At 32.9% G+C, this 26,886-nt stretch overlaps 1 protein-coding gene across 2 annotated transcripts in view; it reads left to right on the forward strand.

Annotated features, from left to right (window-relative positions):
• Nucleotides 1-7,595: 7,595 nt before the first annotated feature.
• Nucleotides 7,596-26,886, forward strand: part of LOC119829243 (nephrin) — a 336,867-nt gene continuing 317,576 nt past the window's right edge. For both annotated transcript variants that reach the window (XM_038351653.1, XM_038351643.1), the window contains exon 1: nucleotides 7,596-7,807. The gene's annotated coding sequence lies outside the window, so the exon portion shown is untranslated. The remainder of the gene's footprint in view (nucleotides 7,808-26,886) is intronic.

The raw sequence follows: 26,886 nt of genomic DNA on the forward strand, positions 1-26,886 counted from the left end.
TCAAATGGTACATCAGTTTCTGAATATATTGTACTCACGAGCTAAGGGTCCCATATCTGTTATAAATAATTTCAATCAAAAAGCGCATTTAAATTGACAGAACTAGATCAAATTTAAATGGGATCACATGGGAGGTACAAGTTTTCAAATAATAATAATCATAAAATTCGGTTCACCCAGCAACAAGTGATGAAGTAAAAAACAAAATAATACAGTTAAGTTTCGAGGTCGGTTGTTAATGGCCAAAAAATCATTTATTGTATGGCATAAACAGGCCTATCTCAGATAACATAACATATTATTATTGAATTATGCCAATCACACAATTCTAAGAATGTATCTTATCAGTATAACAATGCTATATACACTTCCCATTATATATATACATACATCATTTATATACGTTTTTGTAAGAGACATACAGTTCTTGGAATTCTTAGGTATTTTGTCGAATTTCAGTAACATTAGGCAATGTTTATCGAAGTTACAATTGAAATTACACTGCGTTATGTGTAGGAAGAAATAAGAATAAATAACATAATATTAGAAAAATATAATGATTTATATATATATACATGCCGTTGTTCGCAACTTCACTCGAATGTTTATTTTATTTAACTTTGGGGTAGATTTTATGAAAACCTTTCTTAGCGGCTATCTACGCGCCAAATTTCCGCCCGATCGGTGCAGTAGTTTGGGCAGTGCGTTGTAGACAAACAATCAGCACCTTTGTATTTTATATATTGAACGTTATAGAAATAATTGTATCCTACTTTTGTAATTAACTTAAATTCGCAAGAAAATGATGGCGTATATAGATATAGACGACCTCAGTATAACTGTCTTTTTACCACACTGGATTTAGTACTGATTTAAGACATCCGACTTTGATCCGACGATGATATAAAAAGAGTAAATAGTAATCGACCATCTCTAATTAAAAAATTTCATGAACAAGATTAAACAGTATATGTGATAATAAGATAGCTATATAGATAGCTATATATAATATAAGTTCAGCCGTCGTATTCTGATAGTAACTTTAAAAGTGATAAGTATATAGGACACCGCCCAAACTCCTTGCGAGCCTTAATATTTCCCAAAGGGGTAACTTTAAAAATACTCTCAGATTCCGTTGAGAAGGGTGCATATATTAACTTTGGAGTTTAATCGTGAAGTTATTTTTCAACATCAAATTAAAAATGTAGCTTTAATGACTTCGCAGGGTGGTTTATTTTTCGTTTCGCGTATTATTCTTCGGTTTTTTATTACTTAATTAATCTGGGCTTTGGTTAAATTACATTTCATAAAGTTATCCTTTCCACATTTTTACCGATAATTTTATAAAAAATGTTTTCCACATACATATTTTCATTATATCACAACAAAAATGTATTATTGTATTGATCTGTATTATTATATTTATTTATTATTATTTATAGAAAGATAGAATAAAACCGAGATATAGGATAAAAAAAATGAAACGAAAAATTATTTGCCAGAAAATTCGAGTCAGTTCTTGGGCATGATTAATTAATTATTTTACGTAAACTTTTTATTGCTTATTTAATGTAAAATATATGTTATTGCTTTCTTGTTTGTTTTTATATTAATTAATTATAAAATTCTAAAATCTCGTTTTATGACATATATGAGTACAATTATTCAAATTGTAATTAAATAATCACTATTTAACATTATAAATGCGATAGCAACTTTGTCTGTTTGTCTTTCTGTCTTTTCTTCATGTCTACACCGTTGAATCAATTTGTATGAAACTTTGTACAAAAGACTTGAAAGTGATCCGAGAAATGGTAGATATAAGAATGGTTTATATCCCAGAACTTAGACAGTTATAAAACCCCGAATCTGCTTAACTTTTCCTTTTACTACACGCGTGAAAATCTCTGCAAACGTTCATGGGCGGTAGCGTTTACCACCTTGACCCAAAAGCTCCTTTGCCGACCATGAAATAAAAAACTAAACCATAACCTTTTAACCAATACAGCCAGTTCACTACAGAACAACCAGACAAACGTCACGTTTCAAATGCCCAAGTGAGTACCAATCAGTCGGTAAAAAGAGATGAGGTTTTACAGAGCCAGCTATTGAGCAATCTCCTAATGGGTTCCGTTGCCGATTGCGTGTTGACAACATAACAAAAACCTCGCTCTGTTCTCCCATTTACTTTTTCACCCTTCACAAATATCGCGGAAATGCGTATGGTTGCGTATTAAAATATCTTGTCATTTGCTTTTGTCGCTGTTTCGCTATTTGGCTTAAGTATTTTTGTCATTACATTGTGGTATTTTGGATTTAATATTTCGTATACTATTTTAAATGTGAATGTTTCGCTATGGGTATACCCATGTGTATTCGATTCGTGCTGACGAACAAAATAAATAATAACACAATAAAAAGAATGAAATAATGCGTCTACATTATGTAACTCATATTAAATTTCCAATTTTATAAAGAAGTTATTTTGGAAAGCAAAAAATATCTACTATTTGTCCACTATTTTATGTTTGTTATATATATAATTCGTATTATAAGCCACGGTAAATTGTCAATTTAAAGCCACACTACATACTTAATATGGTTAATTAAATGGTGTCTATGAAATTGATTGTTTAAATTTGATTTTTTGCATTTATTTTATAGCTTCTTTATTCTTTTCATCTCAATCAGCAGAAAACAGAAACATAAAACATACTTTTCAAAGACATTTCTAAACGATCAACTCAGCGTTAACACACACACACACACACACACACACATACACAAATGTACTCAATATTCATAGAAACAATTGAAAGTCTCCAGTAACACCGTAACGTATGTTCTAGAAGTAAGATGTATCGGCAACTCACATTAAGTTTAATATAACGAATGAGAATTTACATGTAAAATAAAATACTATAGTCAGTCGGTAGAATTCAAATACAAGAGGTATTTTCTCAATCTATTTTAGTATTTTGTCAGCTATTTGCTGCCAAATACCTAGATGCAAGTCAATTTATTATAAGGAATTTGTATTATGTTAAATGTGTTAATAAATTTCACAAAATAGATGAATAAATATAAAATATCATACGTTCTATATTACCTCTGGCACTTTTAATTTTTTTTTTATTTGTTAATTACCAACAGTTTATCCTAAATGTTTTTTCATTGACCGAAAAATCTGTTCTGTTTTCTAAATTTTCTGCGCGATTTCACCTACAGACGAACCCAAGGCAAAAGCAAGTATTTCTGTATCTCATGTGTTATTTTAGTTCATAAGCTAGATCATTGTTAAGATTAATCAAAATCCGTTCAGTCGCTTTCTCATGAAAGCGCCCCATACATACATACATTTATAAACATTATATTATAAGTTAGACTTTAATAGCTCCGTTTATAACAGCGAACATATATCCAAACTATGAGTACTTGTGTATATACTAAGCTCATTAGATCGCAAAAAATGATAATATCCACCACATACGCAGATACCGCTATGGTCTCTCGTTAAAAATATAACGCTACGCACGTCATTCCACCTGTCATTTGTTTGACACACAGTGTTGACAAATGCTTATTATCGCGGTTTGTTTATTACGCCATTAACGTGGCCCTGCTATAAAAGCGGACACACTCTTCCGACCTCTTTCCCTCGAGAGGCAGCGTCCTTTAAATATGCTTACGAAATATGCCCTCTGCGTCTATTTTGCTACCTATGACGTATATTTTGGTGTCGTGTTTCCTGGATTTAGGGTAGCAGGTTTTTTTTCATTACACGTCTTTCTGGAAACGAATTATTGTCAATTTGTTAAATTCTCGGAGGGATCTATTGTGCTTGGTATGACGTGAGATGAAAATTGTTGAATTTCAAAACATTTTGAAAATTTCCCTCACAACAACATCAAATTTGCTTTTAACTAACTTTCCATTACTGCTTTAATTAAACTATACAATTAACCCATCCAACTGAATTGAGTAATGAAGTCACACTAGATTAATTCAATCGAAAATATGTCCGACGATATCTCGTTCTGGGCTCGAAAATCGATCCGAATAAATAACATCACGATAAATCCCTTGAACCGGCGTGAAGCTCGCGTGCTTAAGTCAGACCTGTGTCAAGTACTGATAAGGTCAGCTGTCATCGTGACTATTAAAATGACAGCTTGTTGAATTTCTAGATAATCGCTTTTGGATGGTACATTTGAAATGTTTTACAACGGTACATTGCCTTAGCTTGAAAGAATGAATGTACAATGAATAGACTACATTTGTATGTGTATTTTAACATTTTCATAATTCGCTCTCGTATACTAAGAGGGAAAATGTATTTGAAAGTATTTTAGGAGAACAGTAAGTGTTACAACACCTCTAATGTCATTGAAAAATATTTATTTTTTTCTGTATGTAAGACTTATATGTAAGACTTCAGTATCATTAAGTAGTGCAGTATTTCAATACATTTTTCTTAATATAGTAGAGAATAAATTATAACGATAAATTATAAAGGTGTGCTTAAAAATGGAGATGAGTGGAATTGAAGGCTTGTATGAAAGCAGCTTTTAGTATATTTTATTACATACTGTGCTAATAAAGTATTGAAACAACATGTAATTTTAAAAAAACAGAAGAGAGAACAAAATAATTACTAATAATACTAACAACCACAATAAAATTGTAATTAGATTTAGGGAATTAATAACTTAACAGAAAACTTGGCATGTGACAACCCTACGGTTAATTATTTCGGATGGCTATGAGCTACCACATTATCAAGTTAACTCAGTTTGTCTCATAAAAGTGAGAGTTTTTATTAACATTTACTCTTGTAATTGGGGTAGTTTGTTACTAAATTCTTATATGTCTAATAAAAACAACGAGATTTTGGAGGGAGGTGGAATTATACTTTAATGTACCAGAAATTAATATCTGAATCTGATCATAATCAGTCCCATATTAGTTATGACTGAAGAGACACGTCTTTGGAGGTTACGCTGTATATGTTTTTTTTATGTCTTCGTCGGCAATGGAGCTGGTGGATCGTGGTCAGTGGACTGATGGTAAGCGCTTCAACCGCACATGAACATTTGGAGAGGAATGAGGTCGATTGCAAACCTTACTCCTCTACAAATAGATTGCCGACTTCAAGATGGAAAGTGATTAAGAAAGGATTGACGAGAGGTATAAAGGAAAGGACTGAGAAGGGTAAGGAAAATGATATAGCCTTCTGGCTCCCTGTATATATGTATGCTATTTTCACGCCATATTTTATATTTCATGTCATATTTTATAAATTACATTAATATCAGATGATCTAAATAAAATAAATAAATTATCTAAATACATAAAACGCAAAGACTGACTGTGACTAACTGACAGACTGTTCTATCAACGTACAGCCGACACTGCAGAACGAATTGAGAAATGAAAAAAAAATTGAAAAACTGAACTTTTGCACACGCGGGCGAAGTTACGGGCAACAACTAGTCCTCCATAAAAGTATTAACTTATAAAGCTACTAAAAATGTTTAAATTAAATATAATACGCTCACAAAGTTTATTCTACACTACACTTTTCAGTTTTCATTTATAAGAATCTTCTTTACATTACGACGTAGCAAACTGCTACGGCGTAACCGTTCTACGAGGAAGGTGAAACTAAAAGAAGACAGCAATAAAATGGATGCTATTGGAATATTCTCATTTTGTTATGCTTTAAAACAATTCTTGAATATTATTTTAAAAGCAAACTGGTGAAGTTAGTTTTCAAATCAATTATTGCTAAACGAATTTGTATAAATACTTCTTAAGAAAATTTATGTTTGCCTACAATCTTACTGTGTTAACACAAAAATATGATAAACGTAGTAGAAGTTTATCTATTAACTAATGTAGTAATGAAATAGGTTTACATTTTAGCTGATTTATCATTGTCGTTTTATATATCTATATCTTTATTATTATACTTCAAATTGCCTCTTTTCTAGAAAGAGTAAATTGAAAATTGCACGCCAAAATATCATAACATTCCCGTCCCTATCTGCTGACCATACAAACAGATTGACAAATGAAAGTTTTATGACCGACTCCGCACTAATGACGCTTACATAGTGACAACTCTGCGGTGACCAATCAGAAGTCGCGGCACACACACACGCGCGACGTCATCATACACTCCCCGAGTTTATTTTGTAAACATTCCAAACGTGCAAACGGTAGAGATAGGCTTTTCTTTGACTCCTTTTTATCTGTCCGTTGCAGGTATAAATAGGATGCAAACAGAGATAGGGCAGCTCCCACGGTGAATGGTGGATTAGCGGACTGCACTCAGTCCAAATACTTTGAAGTGGTGGAATGAAAAGATGTATTTTTTTGTATGATTTTACGTCGAGATTAAGATGGTAAATTTACTTATGGGTACTTATGGGATTGGTGATGATAAGGTTTTTATAGTGGTGCATGTTGTTGAAAGCCATGGTTAAATTGAATTAATAATTAACTTTCATTGCAAGTAGATCATTCGACGTGCGCCTTACTAAGACAATCCTACTAATCTTATACCTTTAAACGAGCAATTCTTCGGCTTTTTTTTTTTTATGTCACAGTCGGCAATGGAGCTGGTGGGACGCCTGATGGTAAGCGCTACGCGAAACGCGAGCGCCAAATATACGAATGTGGTGGAAGATTTAAATTCGAAAAGCATCATTTCAACGTTCATTCACACATTTTCAAAAATCCCACTTAATTTTCGGGTAAAACTACTAGAAATTATTTTATCTATTGTCCAGTCAGAATATAAATAAAGCAGTTTTAATTAAGCATGAAAACATTAATTATAGTATAACAATTACTTTAATAACATTAAAAATATCGAAGACGCTCAGAATATTAAAAATACTTATAATTTTATCTACGATGAAGATTATCAGGAAAAATCCAAACAAGGCAGAGTCCAAGCTAAATATTTTGTATCGTCACTGAAAATGTTTGTTGCAATTATTTCAATGCCATTCAAAAAATATTTTTCTACATAAATACAGTAATAAAAAACGAAATCCCCTTCAAATAGTCGGAACTAGAACAAATTTAATAGGGATGCAGCAGCTTTTGAATAAAAAAAGAATCATCAGTATCGGTTCATCCAATATGAATGAATAAAGTAAATAAAATGACATATAAAAAATACAGACGTTATCTCAATACGTCTGTACTCCTCCTCATTTGAAGACGAAAAGAAAATACATTCATTAACATTAAAGAAAACTTGTTATGACTAAATTCAAAACTAAAAATACAAAATAAGTTCAATGATTTGATGTGAACGGATTCACAGAACCCGCTAATGAATTCATCTAAAACTATAGCTCTAAGCACCAAGTCGAGACGGGACTTATTAAAATGAGCAGCTATCTTATAACAACGTTGAACGCCGATTGGTTCTGAATCAAGTCCTTAATATCTTATGAAAGTGCTTGGCGCTAGCGTCTAACAATTCTGCCAGCCCGAGCGCTGAAGCACTATGATGGAGTCATGGAGGCTTGCGCGGTGAAGCCTCAGTAGTACTTCAGTTGTAACCGTGCGCTCGGAGGGGACGGACGTGCGTCGCTCCGACTCGAATACCGCATCGCGAGTGTATACGACATTCAGTGAGTGTTGTGATTGTGAATTGACGTGCTTCACGAGCTGAAATATCGATAGAAATGATTAATACGATCGATTCATAAGATAACGTGACATCGAAGTTATGACGAGCCAATTGTGATCAGTGCATGTGATACTGGAAGCTTATATTTTCTATTTGGTAAGTTCTGGGTTTCGAAAACGTAAAAGAAGTAATGAAGGTCCTTGCGCTTTTCCATACCTCTTACTGGGCGCCACTTATTATAAAATATCAATACATCTTAAGCTAAGATCTGAATTTCATTTAATACAGCACTCTCTAATAGGTGAAATAAAGTCTAAAATTCAAATACCTTTGATTTGAACCATCTACTTCACTTAGTTATAATTTTAATTCAATATAAAAAATATTTTTAATCTAATTATTTATAATACAATTATATCTAGTTTTCTACTACATATTATAAGTCAAAACAAATATATGATGATTTTAACTAGAATAACCCTTTCGAACACATTTAATCGTATCAAAGGTTAAATGCAAATGCAGACGTATAGATCGTATGATATTATATAGGTTGTGTCAAATATTTTGATACCCTAAATCAAGCTTCCACGTGCAAATAGCTGGGATGGAATTATACTATGAATATGGATTTAATACATGAATATGCTATGGCTCTCCCATGGGTTACAAACTTAGTAGAAGGAGCCTTTGAATACCCTTGTGATGGATATATAGGTACAATCATTAAATGGATAGCCTCAGCATAGAATGTCATAAATCTTATGGTTATGATACAGTTAAAAAAGTTTGAATATTCGTTAAACCACACTGAGTAGTAACATTTTAATTGCAAGCAGTATATTCCAAATAGGATATTAGAAACAAAAATTCGTTTATAGATGAATTTGTTAGCATTTTCGTGTCGCGCTTTCTTAAATTAATTTGAAGTAAATGTTAAGATTATGTATCACACTTAATAAATGCGAAAGTTTGTAAGGATGTGTGTGTGTTTGTTGCTCTTTCACGCAAAAACTGCTGAACCGATTGCAATGAAATTTGGTACGTAGATAGCTGTACAACTGGAATAACATATAGGCAACTTTTTATCCCGATATTCCAACGGGATACAGACTTACGCGGGTACAAACCGTGGGGCGCGGCTAGTTTACTATAAAATGCAGTGATAATGTACAAATACATTGGTGATTTTTTAAATGGGTCTAGTAGAGATAAGCGTTTTCAAACAAGTAAACTCTTCAGGTTTATGTTATTAGTAATTAAAGGAAAGCACGGTGTACTTTACGGTGTGATATTTCTATTCCGTAAAAGAGAACGAGAATAAAACAGGAGTCAGAGCTAGTAGTGAACGCAAAATACGTAGAAAATCAATTGAAAAGACTTAAAAATAATATAAAACGAATTAGTTTTTAATTTCTAATCAGCATATTAAAGCACCGCCGGTGTGTGGCAAATAATTGAATTTATGCATACATAACATTCTACATGTCTGATAGAAGATTTAAAGATTTAGTTAATTTCATTAGATTGCCTTTGATGTGATTTTATTAAGTAAATTCTATTTGATTTGCCAATATCAGTTTTAAGTTTCAAGAGTTATTAGATTTACGGTTAAATTCATTTATTTCTCTAAAGATTACATTTAAATCACTTACAGAGAAATACAATTTTTTACATCATTTTTACTCGCTTAGCGTTATAAGTACGCCTAACAAGAGAAAACAAACTAAAAAGTAATAAATTGAGGGTAGTTTCTACTTCTCATAGATAAAAAGTAAACCAGTGACATTTCAAAGACCGATTCATTCTAAGACTCGTGTCCTAGCTAGAGATGAGCTATTCATTAGATATAAATGATTAACTTTTATTTTACTAGATATAAATGATTTTTTTTTAAATCACACATTGTAAATGTGAAAAATTTGTTGGTTTGGACGTTTATCCGTTAATCACACTGATACTACTTTGGGTTTGGGTTGGTTGGCCGAGTTGGGTGATAGGATACTTTACTTATATATACTTTATATCTCAATTAAATGCGCCCTTGAGATTGAACAGGATTTAGAAAGACAGAGTTGAGTTGATAAGGAGAGGTTATTTTATGTTTCATAGCAGTATATGCACGTTTATATAATTGAAAAATACAAAGAATAGAAAAATCTCGATGGTGGATGTGGTTTTGAAGCAATTGTAGTCAAAACATGTAGTTGTTAACATATATTTCGATAGATGGCGTGGAGCTCCGGCGTGGGCTCCATTTTAGACACATACGAGTAAAACCGAAATGCTAGAAGAAATTTGATTGTTGAAGTGGGATCATAGGTGGCCTTGGTTGGCGAAGGACGTGGGCTTGAATCCCACTCATGATCGACTTTTCTATTCTTTGTATTTTTAAAGGATATTCATTGATTTATTGGCTTTATAGTATAAATTCTGCGTGTACATCTTGGATATAAATGAAATCAATCACACGAAAACTCCGATCCAAATAATAAACAACCGATTAAGTATGATACAGAAAGTATATAGTTAATAAGAAGTTTTCATATTAAATCTCGAGTTTTGAGAATTAAGAAAAGCGATAGTTCACTAATATTTTCAAATTATATAAGATTCATCTATAAAACAAAAAAGAAAGGAAGAAAAGAAGGAAAGAAAGAAAAAAAAGAAAGAATTAAGAAAGCAAATACGTATGTACACACGCGGGCTCAAAGTGAGTGCTGTGTTTGATTGATAATTTTCTTATTATGCCAGAGCGAGCCTCAGAGTTGTGGTTAGCGTGATGAGAAGCGATCACCACCGCTCATGTACATTTGTAGTGGTTGGAAGTGTGGACTCTGTATGTGCATTGCCCGCTATTGACGGGAATAAAGGTTGGGAAGAGAGAGGAAAAAGGATAAGGTCTCGGGCCGGTCTCGAGCCTCTTACAGGCCATAATAGTTTAAGGTGAAAACCTAAGTTAATATCTGAAGATTATTAGAACCATACGGTTATGTATGCATGCTTTCTCTGTTCCTATGTCCTTAAATCTCTATGTATGCTTAAATCTTCAAAACTGCGCAACGGATTTTCATGGGTTTTTTTTAATAAATAGAGTGAATCAAGAGAAAGGGTATATATGTACAATAACATCTACTAAACTACTCAGAATTAACGCGTGCAAAGCCGCGGGCAAAAGCTAGTAACTAATAATCGTGAGTACTGTACCTTCATTTGGATGCGTGTTTAGCTAAAAATTGAATTGTGAGAGCTATACTATGTTGCTTGGTTTGGTATTATTGGTATATTTTCTACTTCGTTTAGGGTCTCATAATAAAGTTCCATTATAAAATTGTTAGATCGTCTGCAATCGGTGCTATATCAAGTACATAGTGATGTAAACTGGGACAGGGAGGATGTTTTTTACACTTACTTTTTTTTTCTTTTTTTTACATATGAAACATAACAATTTAAAGAACAATAAACGTATACCAATATTTATAACATTTATCAAATATTGCTGTTGTTTAGTTAATTGCTACCTTATTATTGATAGTGTTTTTCTCTCTATTTACATAATCATAATGCATTTATTATTTTATACGTATGTAATTCAAGTAGTTATTATTTATTTTTCTAAAAACTTCAAATCAAATCAAGACGTTCATATTCTCGTACAAACTCCGTCATCCTGAATATTATTACACTTCACTGCATATTAAAAATTCTTTTTCAAGATACTCGTTATGAACTACTAATCTTTATAGGTTTACTATCTACTCCCCGTCTTTATATGGATTGTTTTGGGATGTATATTAAGATACTAGCTTAAAAAAAAAATACAGTCCGGAGTTTTCTTCGTGCTAGCTCCATTTTCCGCGTTTTCGAAATAAAAAAAATATCCTTTGTCATTTCTTGGGATCCTGTCTTAAACAAAATCGGCACCAAATTTCATTTTTCTCGATTCAGCGGTTTAGGCGTGTAAGACAAACATGTGTGGTTACTTTCGTATTTACAATATTAAAAGATATATAAACCAGCTGACTGAGTAAATGTAATTATGGTACCTTCACGTAGGGGTATAAAAACAAAATAATAATATTAAATTATAGAAGTCGCGTGGGGTGGGACACCTCTAATTTGATGATTAAAATAAAATACGATATGCATGCAAAATCTGAATTTTATGACAATTACAATGTTCACCAGGGAAACTAGCTATATAATATAATATAACTATATAACAAAATATTAATATTTACGTTTAAATATATCAACAAGAATTTATGAGATTCAATGCTAGGATAATGCTCATGTCATAAAAGGTCAATAAAGCACCTGTGACATCACCAATGTTAGGTATATCTTGGGTGGTTAGTATTTAACAACAGATGGCCTGGTTCACTCTGCTATAAAACTTTATCGCATGTATCCGCTAAAAACCGAAACATAAAATGTACTACACTCGCGCCTACTATAATTTATATAAACGATAAAAATTCACGTTGCTCAATATAATTAATTAGAATTTGTGAAATTTTTAAGTGACCATTTATAAGGGCTCATGAGATATCTATAGCCTGGTGTTAGACAGACAGACAGACGGACGGTAAGTGGAGTTTATTATATAAAAGACTATTGTCTGTATATCTTATGTACAGTACCCTAAAAATGGAAAGGATAAAAATGAATATTTACAGGCGGCTAAATCTATGTTGAAGAGTTAGTCATACATAAGACCTGGGGTACCACTTCCTTCACATTAGGGCCACTCAGACACGCGAGTCAGGACTCCATTCAAGGATCACGGCCCTTGAGCTGTGCCTCGGCTTTCCTTTCATATTTATGTATGGATAGTTTTGTAACGAACTATTGTTATATAATCTGCTAGCTTAAGCCCGCGGCTTTGCACGCGTTAAATTCGGACTAGTTTAATATGGTTACTATACACATAAAGCTTTCCCTTGAATCACTCTATCTCTTAAAAAAACCCATCAAAATCCGTTTTGTAGATTTAAAGAATTAAGCATACAATATATTTAACAATTTTAAACATACAAAGTATGTCTAAAATGCCACAAATATAATAAAGCCTTCTGTTTCCATTAAACCGAGATTTTTTGGCGTGTTCACTGGGAATTGATAGCAGGACCTTTCGGTTCTACCCTTTTTGGTTAAAATGTTGTTACCTGATTGTCCAGTTGTCTATCAATAAAAATCATTAACTTAACACTATAAATTCTAAACGTGAATAAAACGTTCATTATACAAAAATCGATATAAAAAGCGAACCAACTTTCCAAGCTCTAAATAAAGTCTTTTTTTATATGAATTCGGAACATACATTGAATAAATAACAATAGAAGTACTTGAGAAAATTTTGAAAGAATAGAAAAAATTTGATCACGTGGCAGGATTCGAACCTGCGTATCTTGCCTAACCGTAGCAACGCCTAGCCTCTCATAAAGCATTACAAGGCTATAAAACTAAAAATTAAATAGAAGTACTTGCTTGGCTTCGCGGTCGAATTGTAAATCTAAATCATTTAAAGACACAAAAAATTTCAATAAAATCGGTCCACCCTAAATATATGTAAAGATAAACCTAAACAGAGGCACCAAAGCAAATTGCGATAAATTGATTCATTAAAAATCAAACAAGGAAATATTAAATACGGAAAAACAAAAGTACGTGGAACTTTGTATAGGTGATAATTAGAAGTCCAAAGGAAAATTTTCATATCAGACACGTTATTCAACTTGTTAAAAGTTCGCCATATGAACTTTTAATTGGATTATGCCTGAAATTGGAGGTGTAGTTTCGAAAAATTACCTTTGAAATTTTTACACTGCTATCACGGTTATAACGCTGTTGAATATTTTTTGTTTCGTGTAAATCACGTGGAACCACGAACCATGTCAGGAATTTGATACTATATTTTCCGTTTTTGTTAATATTACAGTTTCATTCCTTACATTTTTGATTTTGGGGTTTTGTCTGCATATGAGGTAGATAGACAATGGTAATTCTTTATTGCAATCAAAATTTACACAAAATTGATAGAAGACAGAAAGAACAGAAAAAATATGTAAAAAATGTTTTACCGCTTGGCAGCGATCTCTTTCGTATGTAATTGGGTCAAATCAATATGAAATTAAAAGATGATTTTTATCTTCTGTATTTCTGCACCACGTGCGTCCTGATTGTTGTAAAAGTTTATGACCTGCTTGTAAGCGGGAGCCTGCAGCTTTCCTTCCCCTTTATAAAACACTAGCTGCGCCCCGCGGTTTCACCCGCGTGAGTCCGTATCCCGTAGAAATATCAGGATAAAAAGTTGCCTATGTGTTATTCCAGTTGTCCAGTTGTCTACGTACCAAATTTCATTGCAATCGGTTTATTTATATTTATATTTAAGGCGTGAAAGAGCAACAAACACACACACATCCTTACAAACTTTCGCATATATAATATTAGTAGGATTATAATATAATCATACATACATATTTAATCACAATCTTAATTGGAGAGCAATATTTTACGTGTTAATACGTAAATTGTATGACACTACGAATTATTAAGACATTCTTAAAGTACAAAAGTATTTCAATGTAACGTACATTTTATTTTCATCAAACAATCAAAGATCACTTTAAATAAAATTCAAAATCGGTAAATCCGTTAAGAAGCTACTGATAGACACGCATACAGACAAACATGGTAAACTCATAACACCCTGTCGTTCGAGATTAAGCATTAAAATAATTCCAAATGTTATATTAATGTTTACTTGTACAAAAACGTGTTAATAATAAAAGAAACAAATACGATTCAAAACAACAACTGCATAAAATGTTCAACCTAACCTACTAAATAGTTCACACTACAATACTCTATGAACAAACTGTAAACAAAAGATCCTATACGATTCTCAAGTGACAATCAGTTTTGTTAACAATAACGCTGCCTCGTCGCTGCAAACTGATTATATGACTGAATAGGTAAATTATATAATACTATACAAAAATTTATAAAGCATCTAAATCATACAAATTGTGAGAATCTTTGTATGTCACGACTTAACGTCGATTCTTCAATCTTTGTTTAAAATTTTCTCGTCGAATCCTACTTCCTACTATCCTCTCCTATCCTACTATCCTCTACTAATCCTAATAATATTATAAATGCGAAAGGTTGTAAAGTTGTGTGTTTGTTACTCTTTCACGCAAAAAAACTACTGAACCGATTGAAATGAAATTTGGTACGTAGACAGCTGGACAACTGGAATAATATATAGGCAACTTTATATCTCGATATTCTTAGGGGATACGCACTTACTCGGGTGAAACCGCGGGGTTGCTCTGGGTAGCTAGTATTTAAAAATGTGTCCTAGTTATTATTCTGGACATTTTACATTGACAGGTGACATTCTTAAAATGTTGTTTAATAATTTATTGGACGGATAGAAGCAAATTAACTATTTCGAGTATCTCGCTAAATCCTATATTATAAACGCGAAAGTTTGTAAGAATGTATGGATCTTTTTTACACTTCCATGTTAAAATCTCTGTTAGGATCTGTTTGAAATTTGATACAGAGATAGATTAGAGTCTAGATAAACACATAGGCTACATTTTAGCCAGGTACCATGCGAGTGAAACAGCAGCTTCCAGCTAGTATTAAGAGTATAACAGTATTTATATCTAGTTCTCAATGTTATACATTCAACAAATCTGAGTGAAATAAGTCATCAATTATAGATATTGTATTACAAAAGACTATTCTAAAACACGTACAATTAGACGACCTACAACCTCAATATGGAGAAAACCTTACCAAAACCCTATCGATTTACGTATTTATATCAGCAATCAACACAGAAATCATAAAGGACACCTATATCTCCATAAAATCCACCTCACAGTGCTCCCACATAGTCTAGAAACGCCTTTTGTACTTAATTGCTCAATAAACACCCACATTGGGTAAATCAAATCTATAATGCGAATAATTCAAGTGTTTGTTTGTTATTTCTAGGTAAGAGCGAGATATTAGATGCACTGTATTGTATATAATAAATGTAATACCTGAGTTTAATGTTACTTCGAGAAGTAAACAGAGTGTTAATTTATTAAAAATTCTCATCTGTTGATATTTTCCTCTTATCATGCACTAAATTTACATACAGTTTTAAGTTGAATTCTGCAATTCTGAAATATATTGGTGTATCTTGTTATTGGCATATTTACTGTTTTAAATAATCAGCTAATAAACTGAAAGGTACCTTATATAAATAAATATGTTATTTCTTAACAGAAAAATATGACACGGTTCTTTGGCCCAATGAATAAAAATACATTTTGCATAATGTCTCGACTTCGATTTGACATGTAATAATAAAAGTGACTGGAAATAAAACCCACCAAATGGGTATTGGTAATTTTAATATTGCTTTTTTTTGTTTCGTAAATTGATGACGATGGACGGTTAACGATGATCCAATACTATCAATGTTAGTGACGTTTTTTTACACGTTCGTGTTTTGAGTTTATCCTTCAGTATTGCATATATTTGTATCGTTCCATCACAAATTAAACCAAAACACCAATCTGAAATTAAGAAACATCTTTATAGTCACTTTATAAGAAAGGAGAAAGATATTAAAAGGCTCCCCTCATGAAAACCAACAAACGAAGACTATAAACCTTCACGATAATTAGCGTCGGACGTGGTGCTGTTTAGGAGTTTATATATTTATCAGTTTACCGCCCGCGGCTTTGCTTGCGTGTTGCTAACGCTATTGCGTTAAAGTTATACGCACAATCGTCTCTTTATTTACCCGCTATATACACGTTTTAAATTAAATAATGACCATGTAAAAAGCCGCTATCTTTGACCAACTTTCATCAATAATAGCTAGTAAACACCACAAGAAAACTTACTTCAAAGGAAAGTAATTATCTACACTAATTTTATAAAGAGGATATATTTTGATTTTTTGTATGTTTGTTTGTAATGGATAAACTCAAAAACTGCTAGACCGATTTGTTGTGTTTTTACACAGAACAATTATATATGGTACTAGCCCGCGGTTTCACCCGCGCAAGTCCGTATCCCGTAGGAAAATCGGGATAAAAAGTAGTAATAATTCCAGTTGTCCAGCTGTCTACGTAACAAATTTCATTGCAATCGATTCAGTAGTTTTTGCGTGAAAGAGCAACTAACACACACACACACACATCTTAACAAACTTTCGCATTTATTATATTTGTAGGATATGTCTGTCCGATTGGGCCAGCTCGCACCGAGGAAGTTCCACACAATCACAGAAAACCGTCGTAAAATAGTAGCATGCTACTGTGTTTGGTTCGGTGTGGTGAGCCGGAGGCCTGTTTCCTTTTCCTCACCCTTCCCATTCCATTCCTTCTTTCCAGTTGTCAATCCTTTCCCCATTCTTTTTCTCTAAAAATCGGTCAGCGTATTCCCAGAGGCACTATTTCTGAGAATGATTATGGGTGGTAGGGAAGGCTTACCATCAGGTGAACAGCCAGCTCAGTCGCCCGCTATGACATAAGAGTTCTCGTGAAGAGCTTAGTATAGAAATGATCATATGAAGTAAGGTCTTAAAGGGTATGTCATAAGAAAACACATCCCATAAATTACACGTGTAAAGAGACCTGCAAAATGCTCTAAATAAAGTTATATTTGCGTAGGTGGAACAACGTGTAAACCTACTCGATATCTCATCTGATGAGGCTCTTCGTTCCCGTTTAATACCCTAATCGACGCTTAGATTCATAGCAACGTAATATGGTCAAGATATTTAAACATTTTCAAGGAGCCTCCATTGAATTTAAAATTTCAAATAAAAAAAGAATCGTCAAAATCGGTGCACACACTAATAAGTTATGCCTTAACAAACACAAAAAGTTACAGTGGAATTGAGAACCTCCCCCTTTCTTGAAGTCCGTTGACAAGGCATTGCGATCGGTCATCAATTTGAGAGCTGTAATGCTAAAAACAGACACACGCACAGACATAGACAGACATACATCGACGTCAAAATTACAAAACCTTTTTGTTTTGTTAGTATTAGTAGTAACACAAAAATATACTTATGTCGGGCACCTCATCTCTCTCACAAATGTTCGCCATAATCAATAGATTGAACAGTATATTGTACACATAACCAATAGTGACGAGAAAAGAAAATAATAATTTAGTTGGTAAAAATATATATTATGTATGCTCATAATGTTATATTATATGCACGCTTATAATGTTTTCAAAATAATATCCTCCAACATTTCTAAACAATGGCATATTTAAGAGCTATTTAACGATAATTAGGGTTGTGCATAAATCATTGCTACTTCTTTGTCAGCGACACCCCTGAACATTGCGTTTTTAAGGGTGAGGAAAATGACACGTCATGGCTTGACATCCTATTTAGTTTGGAGATGTTTTATGGTTTTAACCGTACCCGATAAATTTAAAACAATTGACACGTAATATCTATAAATTCTGTTATAAACAGAGGCTGCAACCTTTTTAGTAGATGAACCACAGATTGAATAAACAGCAATGATTTATTTAAATTATGTTTTCAATAAATATAGACTGGAATCTTTGACCTTTACTTTTGAGTAATTTGAATGTCTTCAAGTTTTTACCGATCGTTTATCTTATATTCAGTCTGCGTATAGTGTGAATTCATTAGAATTGATTTAGGGGTGAAAATGTCGGACAGGATTGAATAAAAAACCTAAGGATAACATTTTCATTTGCGAATTCAGGGTTATTTAAGCTAACCAACTTCAGAAGAAGGTACATTTACTATTTTTAAGCAAAAACTAAAATCCTTTCAAATTTTCAGAATTTTGCATATATAAATGCCAAAAGCCAAAGGCACAAAAGGCACAATCTTTAAAAAAAAAATGCAATCACCAATTCGACTGTATTTATTTCTAATCTCCTTCTTTTTTGAAGTCAGTTGAAAATAGTTATAATTTTCGGTTTTGAGAACTTTAAATGGAAACGTGAGAAAGGTCTAGAAAGCTGATATAAGTTAGGACACATACATCTTTAAAGTTCCAAAGGTAACAGGCCAGAACGGCAGTTTTTCTTTAGCAGGATCATTACTCCTGTTAGCCTGGGGCTTGGTAATTTGCGACGGAGGTCCTACCTCGGTAAATCATTGTCCAGCGACCCAAATACCCTTGTTACTTCTTTTAACTTCTTAATCCCTCGTCCGTTATATTTCTACTGATAAGAATATTAATATTTTGGAGCTAACGCCGCTTGAATTAAATCCTTACTAATATTAAAAATGACGACGAGTTACGGTAACGGTACGGTAAGTTAATAACTATATTTGTTTTCGTCTTCTTTGCGTCTAAACCACTGAAGCGATTCGGATGAAATTTGGTACAGAGATTTGAGACCAGACAAATGATATTCTTTAGTTTTTATACCGGCAATCGGAAAACCAGGGACTGTATTTTCCTTTGAGTAATGCTAGTTAGCTATATTAAAAAGTGCTTATCATATGAGTTTAAACCGCCTCCGTTATATATGCAGCATACAATTATAAACACAGAAAATGATTTAGAAAAAGAGAAAGAAACATTTATTTATCAGGGACAGTACAACACACTAACGAAAGAAATTATACAAATAAAAAGCAAGGTATATATGAGTGCATCGATACAAAATTACACAACAGAAGACAACTCAGCCTAGATGCAATCAATTTAAAAACAATTATATAGTCTGACAAATAATTCTGAAGTCTAAGCCTGAAAACTATAATAGTTATATGTAAAATAAGATGCGAAATTCTATGCCCTTACTCTACGCAGGTATAAAATTTTACATTCAATTGTAGGTATTCTTATTGCCTGTTAGGATACACGAGAATATGTCCGAAAGAAAATCTTGTTTGAAATATTAATCATTTTTCATCTAATAACGGATCACTGTTGCCTGCTTTTAAACTTCCGTTATACCTAGGTAGTAACTAGGCCTATAGGTAGTTTCTGATATAAATAATTTACTAGGTGCATAGTTATCTAGAATAATATTATAATAATTTGCTTTAGAATACTGAATATTAAATTTGCCTCAAAGCGTTTTCTGTGTTAAAACGTTCTGTATCATAAGTACTGATTAATTAAAGAGAATCTGGTTCCAATTTATGCTCTATCAAATCTTTAAAGGTCTGTAAGCTTGAAATTACACAAAAACGGATTAACGACTTTGAATCCAATTTTTCTTATCATGTGGTTTCACAGTTTCTAGATTGTTTTGTTGCCTAGGTATCATTGTTTGAGTTAACTGTGTGTCCACACCATAATTCTGTTCGATTCGTTGAAATTTATTTGTAATTAAAAAAAAAGACAAGAAAAATATATAATTCCACTTAAAAATGTAACACCGATCGTCTTTTATTTGAGTTGCCTAATAATTGTTATGTCTTCAGAATAGATTAAATAGTGTATCCAATTGAAAGTTTCAACGATTATATCAAAATTGTAAGCCTACATTTCTTCTCGCCGATCTTATCCCAAATTGTGCTCTCTGACTAAATAATACAGGGTTCAAACTTCGAAATAAGTTGTAAAAACATGATCGTTGACGTGTAAATTCTCTCAAGTACATTAATTAAAACTTGACGTTGGAACCATTGGACCGTATAATTGGCGAGGATCTTCAAAAGATTCGAGTTCTTTTAATGAGCGTTATTTCCGATCCTTCGCTCACACTTCACACGCGTTTCGATGTTCGAGTTATCCAAATATATGAGATAATTTGTTTGTGGAAAATTTAAGCAGATATCCTGATAATAATAAGTGAATTTTGTACTAATATCACAAGCTTGAGTTTGTTTGGTTGAACGCGATAATCTCAGGAATTGCTGATCCGATTTGAAAAATTATTTAAGTCTTAGATAGCCCATTTATTGAGGTAGGCTTTAGGCTTAATAACGTTAGTTAATACGTGGGGAAAACCACGGGACACAGCACAGCTAGTTTTTGATGTGATAGATACGAAAGTGTTTGTTTGTTTCATCACGTCCCAACGAAGAAATTTTATGTGATTTTTTTTTGTTTGGAAAAAGCTAGGAATTAGTGTGGTATATTATAGGCTACCTTTTATTCCGAAAAATTATTTCATGCCACAAATTTCCTATGATTACGAGAGCAAAGCCGCGGGCGATATGCTAAGTTGTATTTCAATATTATTAAGTTATGTGTAAGGCGCACGTTCAAAATATAAAATTGTCTCTTTCGCCCGGGAAATATAACTATTTGTGAAATAATTAGAAGGTTAATGTCGCCCATCCATCCATTTATTCCTTTTTGTTCATATCTGCTTTATCACAGATACATAAAAAAACGTTTCATATATAAGTATTATATTATTATTTAATCGGGCTATCTTATTTATCTATTTTTTTTTTTTTTATGTCATAGCGGGCAACTGAGCTGGTGGTTCGCTTGATGGTAAGCGATCACCACCGCCCATGAATATTCGCAAAGGTAGATCCTCTGCGAATGCGCTGCCCGCTTTTTTGGGGTAAGGGAAAAGGAATGGATTAACGACTGGAAAGAAGGAATGGACTGGGACGGGTGAGGAAAAGGAAACGGGCCTCCGGCTCCCCCACTCACCGTACGAAACACAGTGGCATGCCACTATTTCACGCCGGTTTTCTGTGGGTGTGGTACTTCCCCGGTGCGAGCTGGCCCAATTCGTGCCGAAGCGTGCTCGACTCCCACAATAAAATATTTAATAAAATTACATCTATATTTAATAAAATTACATAGCTATAAATACTATATCAATCACTAACAAAGCTTAGCAAAGCAATATACTAGAGCATTGCTTCCATACCAATGTCATACATTAACCCCAAAACAATATCCGAAATCGATAAAATTCCCAGCTTATCGTCCCAAATTTTATTACATCAAAGGTCTCTAGGTCAAAATTAATCTAAAATACTTGTGTAAGAAATACTATGACACCATAAATTCAGTTCATATGAGATTTTGGGTGCCATTTTATTACTCCTACGAGTTATGGCTTATGGACACTCGGTCCCTACATATTTGCGTCTGTATTGGAGGTATAACTAAACAAAAGTTTATGAGATCCCATACCTTGTGTACCTTCAACCTCTTAGATAAAACTTTCAGGAGAGGTGAATATTAAAAAGGAACTGGGATTACTGCGCTGAATTAAATATGTGTTGTCTATTTCATTGTGTTTTGTTAGACTGCTAGTTTTTATCTAGTAAATATTTCTTGAGCTATCTAGATAATATATAGTAAACAGTGTAGGAAATCATAAAAAAAAACTACAAAATAAAATATTGCCGTTACCCATATGTCAAGATGATCAGAGAATGCAATTAAAACACATTTATAAATGTTTATTATACGATTTTCGACGAATTAATTTTAATCAAGGCTTCAAAATCGACTATAAGTATTTCAATTTATCAGCACATACTGACTATCCCATTCGGAATTAAAGTAAAATATCGTGATTCGTCACTCTTAGCTTTTCTCTCAAATAAGTTGTTATTTGGTACGTTACCAACAGGTTTGTGACTCTCTAAATCCTATTCTATCCTACTATCCTATCCTACTAATATTATAAATGCGAAAGTTTGTAAGGATGTGTGTGCGTTTGTTGCTCTTCCACGCAAAAACTACTGACCGATTGCAATGAAATTTGGTACGTAGACAGCTGGACAACTGGAATAACATGTAGGTAACTTTTTATCCCACTATTCCTACGGGATACGGACTTACGCGGGGCGCAGCTAGTCCTACATATGGCAAACTATATTCGTACAACTGTCAACTCTGACAGAGATACTTAAATCAAATATATTTAAACCAGGTTTTAGCAATCGTAGAATAAATAACAAGGCAACACAGTCTTTACTATAATCTTAAACGTACTAGGCTTTCTCGAATCTTCGTATAGTGTCAGTTAACTAACTGACACTATTTCAGACAAGAATGCTTCTGTTTAAATTAGTTGTAAGTTTTATTTTTTACTCCTATTGCAAGCAGAGTAAATACTAGAATAGCATATGCTATGCTTATTCACAGTTATTTCGATAATTATTAAGATATCTATTAACGAAAATTACAAGTTCAGACATGCAATGAAAAGGATTTTTTCAATTCACGTCTGCTGGAACTTTCAGTTAATTGATTTCAGGCTGTGGAATTCAAATTAAATCTCACGTGAACTTTTACCACCATGTTGAAAATGTTTTTAATTTTTGTTAAATTTTTATTTACAAAATATTGTTTTTCTCTATTTATTTGTTTGTGTATCACAAAGCGTCATGTCTTTTATTTATTTTATTATTACTAATTGTGCTTAACACTCAAAAGTTTGAAGTTTATTATCACAGTGTTTAACGTATTTACCTTGATACAATAAAAAATTCTAACGAGTTAGAAAAAGTTTGTATATTTAACAAGCTAAATTCAGTTTTTGAAAGAGTTTTAATACAATTTTAAGCTTCAGGTCTCACAAGATACTTTTTTATAATCTCGTTGAATTAGCTGGCGAATTATAAAGACATAAACCTAGTACAAAAAACAATGCACACAAGCATTTTAAAACTGGCCGGTAATACGCAGTGTAATTTATAAATAAAGATTCACACACGATCGCTTTATACACACTGAGTTCCTATACGTTAAAGACGATGATAAGACTTTCTAAAACTTCGAGAAAAAATGGGATAGACTGGAGTTCATTCAGGGATCGACGCGCGTGATATATTCGGTCAATCAATTTTATTACGTCAGACGACGTTTCGTAAGACTCATTTTTTTATATGTACAGCCCATTTGGTTTTATATTTAAGTCGAGTTATTGAGCTGTTTTTATTGAAATACATTCTGCTGGTAGACGGATAAAAGTAGATTAACTTAATAATGTAACTGTTTTAAATTCCACTAATATATAACATTTTATTCTGTTTGTAATTTTATAATCACATCAAGCCTTTTAACTGCTATGCATATATACTTTCATAAATATTATATATAGAAGTGGAATTTCAAAAAATCAGACATACAATCATAATTTTCCAATAAAATCTCATTAGTTAGTTTTTATTTTTTGTTTATATAGTTTGTTACAATATCTGCCCGCGGTTTCACTACCATCATACATGATAGTATAATCTACAGAGGCTATATATATTTCTCAATAAATTCATTCAACACAAAATTAATTTTTAATTCGAATCCATACCAACCCATAATTCCTATGATATTGCATGAATTTGCAAATTAATATTATTATAATACGTTACTTACTTACGTATTAAATGTTATTGAAACCTATTAAATATTTCGTGCACAAATATAAATGGAATTTATTAATGATGGACTCAAAATACTGTTTTTATTTTTCTGTTTTTATAGGTTATGAGATAATTTTTTTGATAAGAAGTATATGTGTTGCCAATAAAAAAATCGAATTTAGGCAACCGTTTCTACGGTCATAAAATGAGTGAGTAATCAATTTTTTATGCAGTTGCAATTTAGCTTATTTGTACGGAGCTCTTAGTGTTGCGCGTCTGACTCGCACTTGAGCGACTTTTTAAATTAAGCCCCTAAAGGTTTGAGTTATGAAAATTTATGATTGTTGTGACCGTGGGCACAGCTCCTTCGTTATGTTACTGTTGTTAAATTAACAATGTTGTGGTTTTTGTATGCCCTACAAACTCATAATAATTTGTATCGATTAACTGCATTCATTTTCTTCATTTCCACGTAACCATTTAGCACAGTATGTGGCAGGGCGAGTCTAATTTTGAACATTTATTATATTAAAATAAAAAAAATAGCAGTGGTGGCTCAGTGGTGAGAACCTCGGACTTCAAAATCGATGAGTCGGGGTTCGAGACCGGGCGAGCGTGCAGGAAATAAATTGATTTATCAATTTATCTGCGCATGTAGATAACATCACCACTGCTTAAAACGGTGAAGGAAAACATCGTGAGGAAACCGGCATGTCCGAGAATCAAGTTCGACGACATGTGACATCTGCTAACCCGCACTTGGCCAGCGTGGTGGATTATAGCCTGAACCCCCATTGAAGGCGTGTATCCCAGCAGTGGGAACATATAAAAGCTGATGATGATAATTATATTGAGATGATATAAAAATAACATTTATTCAGTCCTCACAACATAGGCCAACAAAACCTGTCTTGTACAGAAAATTACGTCCCACGTCTCAGGGGGTGATGGAGCAGTGATATATATCTGTTACACCGATCGATTTTCTTTATGGACAAGTAGGTGCTCAGTCTTCTGTGTCCTGTCAGATCGGAACATTTTCTTTGTGAATCCACTAGGAATCGAACCCAGGCTACTTCGGCTCTACACTCACGTGTTAACCAATGTAGCAAGGAGGCGGTCGCTATACCGAAAAATAAGCATTGAAATAGAAACTCATGTATATTAATTTGAAATTTGTTTACGTGCATATTCTATTACAATTAATAATTCATCGACTAAATGGCACGTGGATTTAGTATATATAATACATTGTATTATCAAGCCTCATGTTTGTATAATTATAATAAACAATATTATAATGTATCTTAATATAATTTACGTATGCGACGTCATCCATTTACTTTTGCGGATATTTTATCTCAATACAGTTATATGCCTTGAGCCGGTGCCTTGTTGGAATCAGTTGACACCCACCTATCGAATTAGGAACAGGTCTGAAAAGTAATGTAGGTATATTGTGGCATATACTAAAACTTCTTGAATACAGCCGAAACCACTGGACGAATATGGCTGAAATTTGGCATGCAGAGAGATTTTATGACGTAAACATCCGCTAAGAAAGGATTTTGATAAATTTAACCCCCCAAGGGGATAAAATAGGGGATGTAGTTATATATTATGTAGTTATATAGGGGGTGTACCATGAATTTGACCGCTCGGGTGACGCTGCTGGCAACAGTAAGCATATGTTTTGAAGTGACTAATTACTCTTCCTAGTGAAATTCTAAATAGGCGCCTGAACGTTATACTGATGTATGTATTTACGATCATAACCTATTAACACTTCAGCCTACGTCTTGCCCACCATGAAAACACTCATAAGAATAGCCTATAATATTACTTCAAGTATCATAATTTATGTTCATTACAAATTTCTATTTCACAGATGTCATTGCTCATCATAATATGTGACGCATCATGGTTCAGGCAATCATCCAATCATCAAATCACTTACATTCACAGAAAATACAGTTTTCCTAATACATACACCTAATAAGACACCAATGCTCAGAAATGTATTAGTATCATAAACTGTATACAATGTTATTAAATTGGCCGTTTTCAATGGGTCGTATAACTATTATTCCATAAAAATAATTTGTATTATTAACAACATTCTCAAATATATAAAGTTTACAAGCGAAGGCCGTTTTGATTAACATTTCGCGTGTACCCTCAAGTGTTTATTGCAATGCTTGAACCATTTTAAGTGTTTATATTTTCACACGGGCACGATTGTAGGTCGCTAGAGCATTTGGATATTAATAAAAATATAATGATCATGAAATAATCTTAATGAAATTATATCTAGTTTAATATTGCTGGTATTCATGTTTTACACACGTTTTAACATATTATACACATTTTTCAATGCCTTTACTCTGCTTCAATTCATGTTTATTGTAGATTAATCCTCAATAAAATTATTTGCTACATCATATTCCATAAAACTATAACTTCCTATATGCTGGATAAAGGTCTATCTTATAATTCCGGTTGCCAGTATACATAGATTTAAGTGCGTTAGGGAAAGCAATCTTTTGTGTAATTTTGTTATTTTGAAACAACAATCACCAATCTAACTGCGACACTTAAATCGCCAAATCGGAACAATGGAATCATTTTAATTTCCCCATAATACGTGCCCAAAATAGCTTTTTCAAGGTAATTTAGCAATTACGGCGCCCTTACAAAAAGTTAAACTGATCAAATAGCAAAAAGGTCCCAGTTCGACAGATTCATGAAAAAGAGTAATTAATGAAAAAGGGGTACAAATGGCGAAAATTAATGGCTATTGGCGTTCAGACGACTGTCAATGCAATCAATTAGGGCTTGGACTCATTTCATAAATCAACGTCTGCGTGGATTTTGGTCTGGTTCCTTCGTACCTGTGTTGAGTTGTTATTAAATTATC

Source organism: Zerene cesonia, chromosome 1 (assembly GCF_012273895.1).
Source record: "Zerene cesonia ecotype Mississippi chromosome 1, Zerene_cesonia_1.1, whole genome shotgun sequence".
Classification (NCBI taxonomy): Eukaryota; Metazoa; Arthropoda; class Insecta; order Lepidoptera; family Pieridae; genus Zerene; species Zerene cesonia.